This window comes from Polyodon spathula, chromosome 1, assembly GCF_017654505.1.
Source record: "Polyodon spathula isolate WHYD16114869_AA chromosome 1, ASM1765450v1, whole genome shotgun sequence".
Lineage (NCBI taxonomy): Eukaryota > Metazoa > Chordata > Actinopteri > Acipenseriformes > Polyodontidae > Polyodon > Polyodon spathula.
In genome coordinates, this window is record NC_054534.1 from 6,905,549 (window position 1) to 6,923,776 (window position 18,228).

Here is an 18,228-nt window from a genome sequence, read left to right on the forward strand (position 1 = left end):
AATCAGTATAAAAAAAAATGACTGCAGACCCGAATGGTCGTTATATTGTTTGTTACTGGTACTCTTTTTGACTGCTCATTAATTTTAGCCAATGTTTACGCTCCCAACTGGGATGACAGCCTTGGCAATTCATTCATTTCTTCAAACCTATGGTATAACCCATGGCGCTTTCTTTTTCCATCAGCTCGGCAGTACTCCTTTTTTTTTTTACCTGTCCATCAGACTTATTCCCTTATTGATTTTTGTTATAGATAAAAATGTTCTTCCCATTGTCCACTTGTGTACTTACCACAGCATTGTAATTTCAGATCATGCGCCTTGACTTTGAAGCTAATGTTCCCCAATCACATAAAACCCTGTCGCTCGTGAAGGTTTAACCCCCTCCTGCTGTCCGATCAAAACTTTGTCCATTTTATTTCCTACCATATAGACCTTTTCATGGAAACAAACTCAACTCCTGGAATATCCTCGGCTACCCTATGGGAAACCCTAAAGGCATACTTATGTGGCCAAATAATTTACTTCAGTGCTAGAGCAAATAAAGTCCGAACAGGTTGGCTATCTGAAATAACTGACCTTGTTTTACTGTTGGATCAACAGCATGCTAACTCTGCAAATCCAGATCTCTATAAACAAAGATTGTCCTTGCAAATTGAATTTGACCTGCTCTCCACAAAACAGGCTGAACAATTAATAACTAAATCTTGATTTCCAATATATGAACATGGTGGCACACCAGTTACACCAGTCGGCAACCTCACATCCGATCTCGCAAATTAATGTACCACCTAACCAGCCTACAAAAGGCCAACAGGAGATCAATGATCAATTTAAACATTTTTACTCTGCTCTCTACACATCGGAGTCGTCCTCAGATCCTTTGTTAATTGAGTTGTTTTTTGAGAACCTTTCTGTCTGACTGTTGATCCACAATCTAAAGCTCACCTAGAGGAACCATTATCTCCAGATGAAATATCTCAGGCTGTTTGATCAATGCAGAGTGGTAAATCTCATGGCCCAGATGGGTTTCCCATAGAATTTTATAAGAAATATAGCAATAGTCTATCTTCTTTGTTGAGTGATGTGTTTACAGAATCTTTGTCACCTCTGTCTTTACTTCCAACATGTGCCAAGCCTCCATATCACTACTACTGAAACAGAATAAAAACCCTCTTGAATGCGGTTGAGGTACCACCTCTATCTCTGCTTAATGCAGACTTTAAAATTCTTGCTAATATCCTAGCCCACCATCTTGAATCAGTTCTCCTCTCTATAATCTCCTCTGCCCAGACAGAGTTTGAACAGGGTAGAATTCATATTTTAAGACGAGTGTTCAATGTTATATATGCTCTGACTTCCCCCTTGCCTGAGGTTGTTGTTTCATCTGATGCGGAGAAGTCATTCCATCGTGTTGAGTGGGATTATTTATTTGCTACTCTGCACAGGTTTGCTTTGGTCACAATTTTATTTCATGGCTCAAACTGTTGTATCCCTCCCCATCAGCCTCAGTTCACACAAACAACACGCAGCCTGAGTACTTCACTCACCACTCAATAACTTCACTTACCTGGGTAATTCTGTTACCCACTTGTACAAAAACTTTTTAAATCTAATTTTACTCCTCTACTAGAGCATATTAGACAAAACTTTCTTTGTTGGTCCACTCTATCACTTGCTGCCAGCATTAATTCTGTCCAAATGAACACACTCCCTAAATTACTTTACCTTTTTCAATGTATTCCTGTTTTCATAAACCAAAAAAATTTCATCACTCTAGACAAAGTAGTTTCATCATTTATTTGGAACAAACAGCTTCGCAGAATCCGCAAGGATATCCCCCAGAGAACAACACCAAGAGGGGGTATGGCCTTACCTAATTTTCAACGATAATATTGGTCTGCTAGCATTCAGACTTTATTGCATTAGTTGCAATCTCATCCCCAGCTGGACAGGTCTGCATGGCTGGTGATGGAAGCTGCTTCTCGGCAGGGTACTTCACTTCCTGCCCTTCTATGCTTCTCCCTTCCAATCTCTACCTTTCAGCTCAGTTCTCTCTCTCTCTCTCTCTCTCTCTCTCTCTCTCTCTCTCTCTCTCTCTCTCTCTCTCTCTCTTTCTCTCTCTATCCTTTTTGTCATACAGTACATCAAAGCATTTTTTTCACTAAACTTTTTTTTTTTTAAAGTACACATTCTTAACAAGCATATTTTCCTCATATAAAATAAACAGCACACAAAATCTACATTTATTTCAAAAGGTACAGTGTACATATCAACTGACTGTTTCTAATATAAATTGTAGTATGCATAAGGGAAATAATTTCTTCTGCATTTAAATGCTATCCAGATTATTGAATTGAAGCAAAGTCTACTGGTTTTATTCAAGCTTCGGAAACTTTACATTGTGTTAAGATAATCATTGTATTAAAAAGTGTATCATTCCATTTGAAAACTCAATTTAAGCTAATCAAATGTACAGAACCTGAACTTACAACAACAACAACAACAACAACCACAACAAGCTTTTTTAAAAGTAATATCTGCAGTAATATCGTCACTTACAATGAATTGTATTACAGCTTGCAGTGCCTTTAATGCCAATCTGAACAACGAACATTAACAAGCGCCATTTCAAATAAGCGTCTCATTTTCCAAAAAATCATTCTCATTAGTTGTTCAAGCAAACACAAACCACAGCCTTTTAATTTTCTTAACATCATTCTGAAATAAGAGGAAAAACACAGAAGCGTTCATACATACAGACAGGCTCTGCCCTGCTGGAGCGAGAAGGTCTGCTTTCCATTCAGCAGCCGAAGCAGTCTGAGTTAGGAATGTGTCTGGATGTGAGAAAAAGCTGTTTAAAGCCTGCACACGCACTGCTGAATGCTTACTGCAATAAGCCAAAGTTTTGATTCGCCAGTCTTATCCCACCTCAACATTACACAGAGGTGGGTGGAGAGAAATCATACTTTCGGATCAAAAAAGAGGAACCATTGCGAAGTGAGGTGGTCTACTATTGTTACCTTGAGGTAACAGTATTGGATTAATTCACCTACCCGCCTTGTAAACTGCAACAGAACAGACCGCCTGCCTTTTGAAATGACAGCTGTTTAGCTTTCTTTTATAATTACAAAGCTGTCAGTGTCTATTTTTGTGGACAGAAGTCGTGACAGCTGGCTAAGGATTTTAAAGGATCTTTGAAACAGCATTTTTGGAGAAGTAATGAAGAACAATAAACATGAAATGTGTAATAGTTTCGGTTTGCTTGTTGATGTGTTTATTGAAACCTGATAAATATTGCTCCACATTGGCTCTGATGTTCTCACATTAATTTGTATTTTCCTAAACAGAAACATTTTATATGCAGGGAATATAATTTGCTGTGTCTAACTTCATTCAGTTGAGGAAGGACTTTAAGAAAAAATAACACATGAACCTCCATCTTAGAATTATCCTTAATAGAGTTGGCCTGTTATGCAACCTGGCATTGTTAACATGTACCTTTGCTGCTGGCCAGTCATCTCTTTGCTCTACAGTATATCCATGTTTTTGAGGGATGCATTTACAAAGAAATTCAATTGGGTGCCTTTTTATTTTGTACGGCGGTTGGCCTCTTGACAATACAGGTAACTTCTTCTCTGTCAAAAGTTTGAACAGTGCACCCTAAAGTGTAGTTTTTAAATGTAAACACTGATTGGTCTAACAGTAAACATTTTTTATTCCTCATTGTGGCAAAGTGCCCTGCCCCTGGGCTATTTATTTGTGTTTTATGTTACGTGTAGTGTGTTAATGTTGTTGTATAGTCATTGGTAAACGGGATATAAATGGGTCTGTCTACCACAAGTGTTTAAAATGTATATTTGTATTTAGGCACAAGGATTGCACAGCACTTCACGTGCAGGTAAAATGTAATAATATGTGAGCACAGGGAATTGCACTTTTATTAATTCACGTGCAGTTGTACCGAGACTCCAATTGAATGATTGATTAGCAATCAAGTCTCGGTACAGCTGCATAAAAGCAGCATGTTTTTACTCACCCGGGGTTGTGTGTTTGGTGAGTGGAGAACAGGTGTGGAGAAGGAGAAAGTAAAACCTAAAGTAAATAACTGATTTAAACTCACCGTGTTTGTCTGTTCGTCCACTCGTTTGTCTGTCTGTTTAGTGTTAGTACGTTTTGTTTGTCTGTTCGTTTTGGCTACTGTGCCGTTTTATTTTACAAAGTGTTTTTCGCTTGTTCAACCTTTTATTTTCTGTTTATTGATTAAACTGTGCAACAGCGTAATTCACATTTCACCTGGCAGTACTGAGTATTTCTTTAGGGTCGGAAGTCGCCATACACGCCATCCTGTTAAACTCATTTAAATATGTTTTTGAGCGATTTTAATGAAGTAGTTTTCCCCTAATTTATCCCACGCACCTGGTTTTCATCTTCTTTTCATATTATGAGTGCTACAGTATATGCCTTTATCTGTATGCTGCTGCTACAGGCCCACAGGAAGTGCTTGAAACTAGATACTGCATCACAAGCAGCCTAATGTAAGAATGCATTTCAATGAATTAATACATACTATCACCATGACTGCAAGTGTAAATCTGTGGCATTGAAGTGCAATGGCAGTAAATTACTATTTATTCACCAGTACTAGTGTGGCAGTAAAAATGATACATAAAAGGCTGCTTATGGTTTTCACTCGGCAGAACATTTATTTTGTGGCAGGCTTTAAACATAATGAGAAGAGATAGCATCTACCTCGAGCTGCTTTCTGCAGCCGCAACGGTTCTTCCCTGCCACCACCATTTGCTTCATCGTCTTTTCTCACATTTCTGAGAGGGGGGCTGCTCCATTGAAGCATGTTATTGTTGATACATCTCCTATACTCCCATTTGTGTTTTTCAAATCAGTGCTCATTGTTCCCAGCCCTTATAAAAGTTTACTATGGTATTTTTGCATGGTAATTTTGAGTTTTCCAATGCTATGCCCATGGTTATTCTATGCATTTACCACTGCCTACCATGTTTTCAATATGCTTTACCATACCTCTCTGGGCTTTACAGTGCTTACCTATGCTTGACCATCACTATGTTTCATCACATTTTATAAAACGGAATGTTCAGATGCTGCCTGCTGACTGGCTGCTTAGGGGGTTTAAACTGTGCATAAATATAGCTTAATGCACAACTGAACTTTTTTTTCTTTTCTAATTAAAGTTTGATTAATAAATTATCAATACACAACGTATTATACTTGCAACGGAGAGCCTGAGTGTAGTTATTTATTACTACTCTATTGTGCCTTATTACTTGTTTTTCTCAATCATTTTCACTGAAAGCAGTATATGTCTTTACAGTCACTAAGTTTTCAGTCGTGTTTAAATGTTATTTTAGCCATTTTGGCTAGTTATCCTCCATCGTGGCCTATCAAATTGCATGGCCTGCAACTTAATGTCGCCCTTCCCCCAGGTCTAGCACGTTCTTGCCTGCATGCACTCTCATTTTAACTGGCTTCAGGCATTTCATGTAAGTAGCTGGACAGTGTTACAATTAATTATTTTGACCCCAACTGGGATAAAATAGTCTATTATTGTATTTATTGTTGGAAATGTTGAAAACCTCCAGTTTAACTGTGTCCGTTGGACTATTTTTTCTCCAAAGCAGAAGAATATACAATAAAATTGTTCATTTTAAAAAAAAAATAATATAAACCTTTGAAGTTTATCTATGTATTATTGAGTCCATTTTATAAGCGCTTCATTGTATGTTAATGCAACACAACCCATGCCCTGTCGTGTGTTATCCCTTACTTATTAAACAGGGAAGTCTTGGTAACACAAGCATCAAATTGCAATCATAACTAGAATGGCAGCCAGGTTTTGAAAATTAACAATGCATTGGTCCAGGAGGAGTGCCTTGTTACTAGAATACACATGAAATAGATATTATTGGCTCTGAGGCTAGTCTTCATGAACTGCATGACAAAAAGAAGAAATACCATTACAGCCTGTTTAACAGTGACTTTCCTAGTATGCACGCTGTTATAAAAAAATGAAAAACTATTATTTTCAAGGGAGTTGCTATTTCCCAAGGTGAATGTTATATGAAGTAATGAGTGAGGAGTGAGGCAAATGTTTTATTATAATAATAATAATAATAATAATAATAATAATAATAATAATAATAATAATAATAATAATAATAATAATAATAATAGTGAGGCAAGGGTTTTATAATAATAATAATAATAATAATAATAATAATAATAATAATAATAATAATAATAATAATAATAATAATAATTTTATATAGCGCCTTTTTATAGTGGACCACCATCACAAAGAGCATTACAAGATACGAGACTAGGGTGTGTGAACTATGCATCAGAAGCAGAGTCACTTACAACAACCTGAAACCTTACCCGAAAGAGGGAGCACAAGGAGGTTAAGTGACTTGCTCAGGGTCATGCAGTGACTCAGTAGCTGAGCTGGGATTTTAACCGGGGACTTCCTGGTTAAAGATGATAAAATGGTAGTGTTTTATTTTTAGTTTGAGAATGGAGTGACCCAGAAGGACATACGAAAAGTCAACCATTTTTTACAAGGAAGCATGGGAGAAGTGGTAGCCTGCTGTTTTTCATTTAGTGTGAACCCATTAAAAAAAGAGTTTCCCAGTTTAACCAGCTACCACGTGACACAGGTCACTTCAGATATCCCAGTGTGCCAGACAGCAAGCTGAGTAAGACACCTGCCTAACTATTCAGTACTGGACTGCTGTTTAAAACACAGGTCTTCTCACCTCAGGAGCGCATCAAAGGCCTGTCACGAGACAAAAGAAATAATAAAAGCCGTTTTTAACATTCCATCTTCAGACACATTGATCAAAAAACTATTGAAATCCCCAGTACCCCTTGTTTTGTATTTCTTTAAAAAGGTTTGCTTAGAGAAAGGCTTCTTGTTTTATATTGTAAACCGCACAGCTTTGTATTCTTAATCTCGTTTACGTTTGCTTACTTTCAAAGTAAAGCATTTCCCCATGCTGTCTGCTCTTTATTTTTGTCCAGTAACCTATTTTGCATGTGTGTAAATGTAATTTTCTATAGATGTTCGCAAAGCCAACATTTTCACATATCCGCCCAGAACCCAGTCCACAGAGAGTGCTCCACAGAGAGTGCTGCGTGGTACCGTACAGTGCTGAATTTCAGTGGTTTTCAATGCATCATACTTCAAAGAAATGCAACGTTTTGTTACTAGCAGATTTATATTTGTGTACTTTTTTAAACTGTTAAACTATTACAGCCTCACAAGAGCAGGTAGCTCAACGCAGTCCCTTGGGGAACGTTTGTGATTCATTCTGCGTAAAGGATCCATAGTCTTGTAAAAAAGCCTTTGTTTCCCTTGTTTTTATCGTTATGAGCTAAATGTAAAGCATATCAAGCTGGGGCAGTCTTGTGGCATGTGGGGAAGATCATACTGCTCCCTGCCCGGTGGACACAATGAGAGGACAGTTCCACTCAATACTATAGACAGTCAATCCTAACCTGACCACCCCGACATTCAGTGAGCCTCACTCATTACGAGAATGAAAACTGTGCTGATCAGTGTGCCCAGTAGAAGCTAGGTTAACACCACCGTTTCACTTGTGTGCTGAGCCAGTTTAAGTCTTATAAACTCTTGGGGGTGGGAGGGGGTGGTGGTCTGACTTATTATCGCAGCTCCCTTTTAGAGCCAAAAATAAATAAATAATCTCCTACCCAACAGTAGAAACCTGAGCCTGGTTAGTGCAAACTAATGTGAAGTATTGTCATCAATAAAGTAAAACCTGGGTGCTGGCTGCTTGCTGACAGGCAATCCCATATTCCCCTAGCAAGCGTCTTAACCACTGCACAAAAAAAAGCCAGGCTTGTTAGCATGAGCAGTTATAGAGCGTGAACACAGAAACAGGCGCATTCAATGTACAGTAAGCCCCACGTCTCAGAGGAAGCTTAATCTTTTACACTATAAAAACCGCAGTTTACATCATCGCATAAAACATGGCTATCTTAGCTTATCCTTTTTACAGTGCATTTACCACAGTAGAATACATTCCCAAAACCACTCAACTATTTAATATTGCACATTTACTGAAGTCCAGATGATGAAGAAGTTCTCTAGCTGAGGCTGAGTCACTTGATTTATTATGCAGTCACACAGAAAAAGCTGAATGATTAAGAAATTGCATTAATTCTACACGACTGACTTTTGCTTACATAAACCACAATGCTCAAGAGACAAATACATACTGTAAGCTTGGCAAATAGCATTTATCAAAGGGGGACCACAGAAGGTCTTTCCCTGCTTTTTCATTCTCATTTTAATAAGCTGTTTTCAAGGCTGTGCCACTCATTCTGCCCTTGTATCGAGACCCAAGATGTCAAGTACAGTCAACTGAAAACTTGTGGCAATTAGTTGGATTTCTGAAATCCAGTGATGTCACTTGGAATTCTGTACAACACTCCCCTCTCCTCCACCCCCCTTGTTCTAATGCCCCACTTTACCCAATGATTTATTATTTATTAGAAGTTATGTATTCAGGATTAATCCACTGAGATGCAAGCACTTCATTCACAGGGACATCCTGACAGTAGCAGCATGGCATTTTACGACAAAAACAAACAAAAGACTATCAACTTATCAATCAATGATATACAAGCACTGACATTATCCTTCAAAAACAAATCGTACCTACAATTTCACTATTCCAGGCCCACTACAAAAGTGTGAAGCTGATGTTTTTGTAGAGGGATTGGTATAGTTTGTTAGGCTAAATTAAATTCTACAGCTTGTAATTACTGCAGTAAACATGCAGTAGCAAGCGTGGCTGAATGATGCCGCGAGCTGCAATGCATTAGTGCATTTTCAGTCTTTATTTGCATTTTATCAGTAGTCCTATTGAGAATTTCAATTGCACAGCTATAAGTGTGGCTTTCACTATTGTCATGAATATATGTCATCAACACATTCACAGGTTTGTTTTTATTTTCTAAAGGTAGTTTCCGGTACAGGTACACAAGCGACTATTCTTGAGTCTGTTCCATTGTCAAACTCAGTGGTGCCACTGGGGAGATGCCAGTTCCAGGAAGCTAAAAGGACACCTGCTATACATTAGCAACCAACTGAGACTTCAACCAGTCAAAACCCCAGATCAAACAACGCACGTACCTTTATCAGCAACCCACATCTGACAGGACGCAGAGCTTGCAGTGAAGTGTCTTTGCAAACACACTATCGTCGCTCCAAATAATCCCGGGATTACCTGTCCTGTTCAATCTCCGTCAGAAAAAGTTATGTATAAATGCTGACTGATACTGAGCTTTCCCCCTGTACCCCCCGTTTAACAAACACTCTCAAAAGTTTGTACAGCACACACTTCTCTGACACGTCTCTCAGTGTACAACTGAATTGACAGCCTTGACACTAGTGAGAGCTGTGACACAGGACGCTGCACACTAAATCCTTATTATGCAACAGGGAGATGTAGCAACTTTAATGACACTAACCTAGCAGTTAGCGAACTTGAGATCAGGCCAGCAGGGCAATATTGAAGAAAGACTGTAACTGTAACTCTGAAGAAGATATCATATCCTCTACAAGTAAGCACTGCTGCATTCAGGCTGTGCTACTGAAGTTCTTTCAGGTTTCTACTATTAAAAAAATGGCTCTATAAAAAATTAGATATAGATAGATATCATGCAATAAACAGGAAGCTTTTTCCTCATCCAGGGTTATCTGAGAAAAGTGTCACCACAATGTAACCAAAATGCTAGCTTCTCAGAGGGAAATGCATTATTAAAATTTTAAAGGACTGCCAATTAATAATGCAAAGCTGAGGAGTGACACAGCCCTGTTCAATTTGATTAACACAAGCCCCCACCTCCCCCACTTCCAGAGCTGTCTTCCACTACGTTTGTTTGTTTACGTATACATGGATCAAATTCAGCACTCAGGGTGCTTGGGGATATACAGACAAGAAATCTTACCTAACTACATCAAATGTATAAATAATGCTCTAATCAGTAACCGTGGGATCTTTCTCATGTTTTGAAACCGAGTTCCACAAGGTCATTGCAGCTTCAGCTGTCATTTTATTTGTTTGCGCCTCCATTCCAGGGTCTTTTAGTTTAGTAAGTCTGCTAAATACAGACACAACAATAGAGAAAGAAAGAGAATACACATAGTGATAGAGTACTAAATGGGTAGGCAGGGTTAGAAACTAAATCTGATGAGGACTAGTTGACTCAGTAGTCCCCTGGGCGAGTAATTTGAACAAATGTACACATATACTCTCAGGTTTAGTCTTGCGTTAAAGAAATGCAGGGAAGTCAATTTTCAGTTTATCGTTTGAATTTACTGAAATGCGTTGCGTCTTTTGAAGTAAGTGTAATATAATTTTACAAAAATGTGGAGATTTATACTGCAAATGTTCCACATCCCGATGCATAGGAAGAAAGTCTATTTACCCATAGAAAAAAGTGATTTATTCTGCACAGTAGAGTTAGTGAAAAACCACATGCTGTGCTCTTCTTGAGGCTGACACGTCTGCGGGAGACGAACTTCCCGCTGAACACTTTCCACATGTTGGCAAGTGTGTAGGTCACGTTTTACTAAACAATTTAAAACTAATAAATAAACAATTACCATAATGAACATTATTGTGGTATGTTGCTTTAAAACATAATAACAGAATATACTTGTAACAAAGCTGAGCTCTTATCTATAAACAGTAACAAGTTTAAAGCTTGGGACTTGCTGTATGTAGCTTGGTGTTGTTTACATTATCGTCAGCATATTGTAAGTGACTTTTCTTATACCAATACAGCATTGGTGAGCGATAATCAGTTTGTTTGAAAACCAGGCTTTAAGTAAGAAATAACCCATGACAGGGTGTGTGGTAAGACAATTCTTACAGCACACCCTTGGTGTGTTGTTGCCTTCAACCACCCAGGAAGTGCGGCAAGAATTGCCTTACCACACAGCCTGTTGTACATTTAATTACGGTTATAAAAAGGCTACATTTTTTTAAACATAATTATACAAACTAGCTTTTTTAAGGAATAAAATAAGAAATATATTATGTATCCTTCCACTGGGTAAAAATACTCCCTGGAGACTGTTTGATTGTAATATATATGTTGTACTTTTTTATTTGTCATAAACATTACATTGAACATTACCATTAATAGTAAATGAAATGAGATTTGTTTATTGAAAGCAGACTGATTTCCCACATCTGAGGGAGGATTCATGGAACAGCCAAACACTGCACTGCACTGTCACTTGAGAGAAGGGCTTCCGAGTGTTATTTGTGTTTTGTTTTTTTTGTAGGAAATGATCCTACTCAGGCCTTGCAGTCTTCAAGACTAACTGGCTAATAATTTCTGAGGCTGTTTTCACACCAACGCCGGTAACCATGCGTAATTTCCCTAGATTGTAATCCAGCACTAGATGTGAGTTTGCGCAGTGCCACAGTGAGCACAATAGAATGCTATGCTGAACCCGACTTTGTTTAAAAGCCCAGTGGTTGTGTCAGAAGAGAGCAGGAGAGATTGTAATGTTGTTTTAAACATGTCTCTGAAATCAGAGGGCAGTGGTGAGACGTATGTTTTGTCTAGTTTAATCATTGCATACTCACTAGTTTTATAAGGTGATATTTAGTTTAGTAAGTAAATGCCGCTGCTGCATTACATGCTGAGTGAGACTTGCGTGATTTCTCAGATGGCTTCTGAATACAGTGTTACTGCTACTGCTTACCTCAGAGTTTTCTTTGTTCTGTTCTCTCACTAAATACAACAGTATATTTGCCATTTTTACTGTAATTCTCAGTGACAGAGATGAAAAAAAAACAGATTGTTGAGTGTTTTAAATGCTGTTTCAGTTGCATGTTGACATTTTTACCAACAGAAACACTGTTTAGATAATTGTTACTATTAAGGCATAGTAATATTAATAGATCAGATAAGTAAGTTGGTCTATGATGTCATAATCGTGCGGTAAGACAATTATTACCGCACGGTCATGAGATCTTGTTCAGCCAATCATAACACTTAATTTATCCAAACCATTTTATAATCACTGATAATAGGTGCACAGGCTGTGATTCCGGGGTGCTCCTGGGCTCAAGCACCAATGGGGGAAAATAAGGTCCAGCACAGTGTAAATTATAGTCAAATTATAGTGTGGATGCTATTGCAACGTTTAAGAATATAAAAATCTATTTATACAAAGTCTCTCAGCTTTCTTGAAAAGATTAGCATTTCCCTCGTTTTTCTTTTGTATTTGTAATGCTCTCATTAGTATCTAACCCTAGTAGATACAGCGTCCATCAGTTCTGGCAGATTCTACTGTACTTGCTGAAGCAGTTTTATCTCACTACAAATTAAAAAAATAAATAGCCACCTAGCTAATAATTTCATCCCGAGGGCTACAGTGAAACGTACTGCCCTTAAATTGCAACTTTAGTGAAGACTGCATGTGTACATGAGTACATTAATTGTTGTAGATTCATAGCCTGACAACATTTTTGTAAATAGCAACACATGTAACGTACAATAAAATAAACATTTTGTTTGTGTCATTGGTGTCAATTTCAGGCGGATCTTCATGGTCGGCAAGGTGACACAGCTGAGATAATTTTTTCCTGTCATCCCATCTGGTGCTGTCAGTGTCAGTTTCTCAGCACACAGTACAGTAGTCGCTCAACGAGGTGTAAACAGGTGATTGATCGATCTGTGTGACCGTTTAAAAAAAAATTGTAAATCTAAATTTATAACGGTGTTTATTTTTTAGCAAAATAAAATCTAAGACTATTTTAGGGACCCCAACTGTTGTTGTTGATTCCAACATAAGGACTAGTAAGTTTACATCAAGTTTCAAAAGGTACTAGTCTTTTGGACTACTAGCTCAATATTGTTAGTTTCTAACCCAGGTAGGAAATTAAATATTATAGAAATGTTTAAGGTTTTAATGTGTTGCAAAAGGCACTGAAAAAAAAATCCAAACAATAATTCCCAAACAACTGCAATTTTACATTGATATTTAATAGATTTACAGTTTGTAACTGTTACTGTTGCTTCCTAATACACAAGGGAGGGATATATATATATATATATATATATATATATATATATATATATATATATATATAAAAGTTCCTGTATGCATGAACATCTTTAACCCATGACTTCAAAACAAGCTAAAACAATCAGAAGTTAGACAGACAAATGTTTCCGTCTCCTTTCCAAACCTGACCTCCTTTAACACAACTGCCCCCTAATGGCACTAGCTGGAAAAACAGGGCTGCTGAAACATATTCATGATAGAGCAGAGCGATGGGTTTAACAAAGTGCTGAGCTAGAGCACTCTATGCCATCCGGTTTGTATAATGAGCAGAACTCATTTGTTTCACAGAATGAAGTTGCTTACTTTTAATATTCCTAATGTATACAAAGCAGGACAATAATGACATTTTCAATGATTGATTGTCATGATTATCAGAATCCTGTTTGAACTCCCATAATTGTCACTTTCTGCCCAATTAGTATTCTCTCTCTCTCACATGCTTTTTTCTCAGCCTGCTTCGAGCTTGCTGGCTTTTGAAATGAAGCCATGCCACTCTTCTCATCCACAATAGAGGGGGGACTGAATTCAAGACATGAAGGCGCACTTTAGCACTAAGCGCAGGTTAGCATGGTAAAGCGGATCTAAAAAGTATAACAGAACACCATGGTTACATTGATAAAGTGTGGTACCTTCAATATTAAGGCCACCAAGCAGTCTTAATTTGCCTCTCAACATGCTGTAAACTACTAGTCATCTATTTTTTAAAACAGTTTACATAAAGCAAAACTGAAATAAATAAGATCTAAGTAAAATTCTTTGTTTATTTTACTCCCTTAAAATCAGGTACATCAAAAAGAATTGATACGCAATACAGTAAAATTGTAAAAACCCACAGAGGGCCTGATAATCTATAATGCTCTGAGCACTTTCTCCAGTTGTGAAATTTAATTTGCACCCCTCTCTCTCTAACATTGTTTTTGTATGTCACATTAAACAATTGTATAATAATAATTTTATCAAATCGATTTTACAAATATCCCCTGCCAAAATGAATTTGGATAATAGGGTTTTTACTGTGACCAGAATTTTAGCTGGAAAGCTGAGTGTGAAAGATCCGCATCAGAAAGCATTGTCTCAGGCTTGTGGGGTGATTAATTGAATAAAAACAGACTGCAAACTGGCTCCAATGCACCATTGCTGCCAACTGTCCAATTCTAAAAGCATACAACTTGATAGATGAGTTTGGGATGCAGCGTTTCCATTCATTTCCTGTTTCTCGTTTTGTCTTTATCTTCTCTTATGCAATTTTCTTAATTTGTTTTTTTTTTTCACACAAGAGCAAATGTCTTCTTCCAACCCTGTATCCTCCAAACTGCACTCTGAGATCACAGGATGCGGGGCTGCTGGTTATTCCTCGGGTCAACAAAAGCAACATGGGAGGCAGGGCTTTTTCTTGTAGAGGTCCTAAATTATGGAATTCTCTGCCTTTGTTTGTCAGGGAAGCTGGGATTGTTACAGTTTTCAAGCCAAGACTAAAAATTCACTTTTATAAAATGGCTTTCTTATCTTAATGGGTTTTAATGTAGCTTTAAAATTGCTGCTTTTGTATTCTGTGTATACTGTCATTTAAATCTGTTATTTAAATGGGCTGACTGTGGCAGTTGTTTGTGTGACATGCTACACAAACTGGTTTGCAATCTACCCGACTTGCCGGTAAGACTGCAAACCAAAACATGTTTTAAAAATGTTCACAAAACATTCTGAATGCCATACTTCATCCATCTAACAACCCACAATAACATTGCAAAGAAAAATGTGCACCTGTTCAATACAAAGTATTAATTGCAGCTGTGTTCGACTCAAACAAAGTTTAACTTGTCCCCATTTTGTTTTTACCAAGGAGAAAGGCAACGACAAAGCACAGTTTCGTCTCCTAAGTAAATTATATATTTGTCTTTCCATTTTCACAATCCAAAGAGCCAGGCTTGTCTGCTTTGGTGAGTACAATGCTTTTAACCCTTATCTCACTGACAGTGGTCAGAATTCATTCAAACAGCAGTGCTCCACACAACGTAACACTCTTCCCCCTTTGACCTCAGCTGTAGCCAGTCTATGAGATCCGGGTCACGTCGCCATTGTAACAGGGGCAGACACAAAAAAAACCAGACGTGGTGATAGAGCTTTTAATCTCATTTCACTGACTGGGTTCAGAATCCGTAACGGCAGTGCACCACACAACACTGTCTTTCCATGTGTACTGACTACATTACTGCACTTGGTTTATGCTCTCCGAAACTGGATCCAGTTCTGTTTTGAATCACCAGAGAAATGATAGGATTGTTATTGATTCATAACGACTGACTTAAACTATAAGAATGCTGAATGATAAGGCTGGTAAATCTGGTGTTACAGAATTGTTTTGTTTTTTGATAGACTGTCCAATGGAACATTTACAGTAGTACTGGGATGGGCAAGTTTTCCGTCATCATAAAACTGAGTAGCTATGCCCTTGAAAAGGCAACTGAAATGTGTTCAGTGATAATGTCCTGATGGAATCACAGCACCAGGGTTCTTCTATTCCTCTCCTTTTTTTCTTACCTGGCGGAGTTGTTTAGAGCAAGTCTAGAGAATCCTAGGTACTGACACTGTGCCCTTTGAGAAGACAGGGCTGACAGAGTTGAAAGGTCACGTTGTCACGTGATTTGAATGGAATTAAGAAGGCTGTTCAGTCTGGTCACGTAGGATTCTCCAGACAAGCTCCAGAGAAGACAGATTTAGTTTAAAATAGGATATCAACTCAATACTGAAGCAACCCAGAACCACTCGAAACCGTTTTAAACACCATAAAACAGTGTGTTTAATGTAAAAATGGCAATTTAAGCACATTCAATTAAAATGCACTGCAGATGCATGGCTTACAAATGCAATGTGATTTAAAAAAAAAAAAAGTAATACGTTCATATCAGGATTGGGTCACGCATGTTAATAACTTTACATTCAATGCAGAAAAAAAGTGAATGTGCTTCATTTGTTAAAAAATTACATGTCTATCAGGTACCTTAAAAGTCACAGAAATGTCACTATGGTTGAAGTGATTGCTTGTGAAAGTACCATCCCTCCCTCCTAATATCATGTGCCTGCTTTGACACAAGCTGTTGCTCGGTTTAAGGGCTGATTATCCAACTAATGTTTATTAGTGAGTTGAGCAGTCACTGCCTACACAGCAGCAGATTATCAGAAATGGTTTTAATGTAATTAGATTGTCTGATTTCTGAAACCGTACTTCTAAACTGCATCCCTCATTACTGTGGGGCCTTTTTGCTCTAGGATAGTGAACACAGGCCCAGTAATTGGGACAGTTTCAACGATGCCACCTGTCGAGATGGAAAAGTGGTTGCAGCCAAAACAGGGCAATGTTATTTGGATTCATTAGCATCAGAGGCCAGCTTGAAAACATACTGCTAACCCCAATTAAGCTACTGCTCATATGAGCCTGGTTTATCAAGGTGTTTGTACCAACATTGTAGTCTACACCATTAAAAAAAAATAAAACTTGTAATGTTATAAAACTAGCATCAAACACCTTTCTGACACTTTGTTGAGTCCTGAAATGTAACTCCTGAGTTCTGCTGTTTCTGTCGCAACAGCAAAGGCATCTGATCTGACAGACTCTCATAGCAGGGATCACTGAGTCAGCGTCACATATCCCTCCAGAACAATTAAAAAACCTTGCAAACTCCATGGGACAACTGGGATGCGCCTGGATTGTTCTAGAGGGATACGTGATCACTGCTCTCTGATTACTGCCTCACAGAAACTGGGATGTAAAATTTTCTCTAGAAAGGTCCATAGAGGCCCATAACACTACAGTGCACAATATGTGCCAAGTATGTAATCGTGCAACACAAAATCTACAAAGTGAGAGGAACAGGGTGTTACAGTTATTGGGTTTTCAAATATTTTGGCTATTTTATTTAGAAACTCGGAGGGCTGGCTCGCAGGGGGGTACAGTAAACCCAATGAAACTCGAGCAGGAAATGCTGCTGAGCCACAGTTGTGCTGAAGTACACAGTGAAGGTAACCATAATTTACCAGCTTTAATGACCTGAAATGCTCATTAAGCAAAACTTGAATTAAACACTGCAATAAAGAAAGCGCAGGCTGGGTAGGATGACTGTGAGATTTTAGTTTTATCAGCTCACATTTAATAATGTCGCAGTCAGATCCTGCTAATGCTGGGTAAGAAATTCATGTCATTTATGTTGCATTTTGAAATTGAACCTCGCTCTAGGTGAGCAGGATTGATTTGCTGGCAACAACTAATCTATGGACCTTGTGCCGTGTAAATTCATTTTACTCATGTGTAAAAAAGGTATTATAACCCTACAGTCCACAATGGCTCACTAGCAAAAGCACGACATGCGAGTCACGCAGGCGTGGGTCCAATCCTGCTTGTGACAAGCTGCCAATCCTGGCTGGGGACTGGCTCGCAGTGCTACATTGTCCGAGTGAAGGTGGAAAATCAGATGGGGTGATTTAGCCTTGTCACAGGGGAGTGCCTTAACCATTATGCAAATGACCGGGCTCATCTGCAAGTGTGGCTGTAGAGCTTTTAATCTCATTGTACCTACAGAGGTCAGAATTTGTAACGGTGCACTGCTGTTGTCACAGACCTTCTGGGTCAGGTAGGTATCAGCAGTTCAATGGGAAATGCCCCCTCTCTATTTCCCTGCACCTACAGTGTAGTTCTCTGTCCACAAACTTCTTAGCAGACACACACTGAACAGTATTGTGCTTCGCGACCCTGAGGAAGGTAATACATATACAAACAGTTGTTATTACCTTTCTCTAATACTCATTTGGTTTGTGTACCAGAAAAAATAAATCACCCCCAGCTTTTGTTTATATTTCTCATGTGTTCTCATGAAGTATTTTAGGCTTAGAACTATTTCTTATCTTTTAATGCAAATTCACTCCTCTCCCCATCATTACACAGGAGAAGTTTTGATGCATATCTTAAGCTTTGCAGAGCAGACGGAGCTCATTGCATTGGCCTAAGCGTGCATCAAGCTTACCTCCGGGGGACCAATCCCTTTGGGAAGCAGTATACTGTAATTTTCTGGATATAAAACACAGCTTGT

The 18,228-nt window shown here is 38.3% G+C and overlaps 1 protein-coding gene across 12 annotated transcripts in view; it reads right to left on the bottom strand.

The window, feature by feature from the left end:
- Positions 1-18,228, bottom strand: part of LOC121313120 (multiple C2 and transmembrane domain-containing protein 1-like) — a 151,023-nt gene that overhangs the window by 116,052 nt on the left and 16,743 nt on the right. Inside the window, exon 1 of one of the 12 annotated variants that reach the window (XM_041245399.1) lies at positions 9,191-9,445. The exons of the other annotated variants lie outside the window; for them this stretch is intronic. The gene's annotated coding sequence lies outside the window, so the exon portion shown is untranslated. Of the gene's footprint in view, positions 1-9,190; positions 9,446-18,228 lie in introns of those variants that run through there. 12 annotated transcript variants of the gene reach the window in all.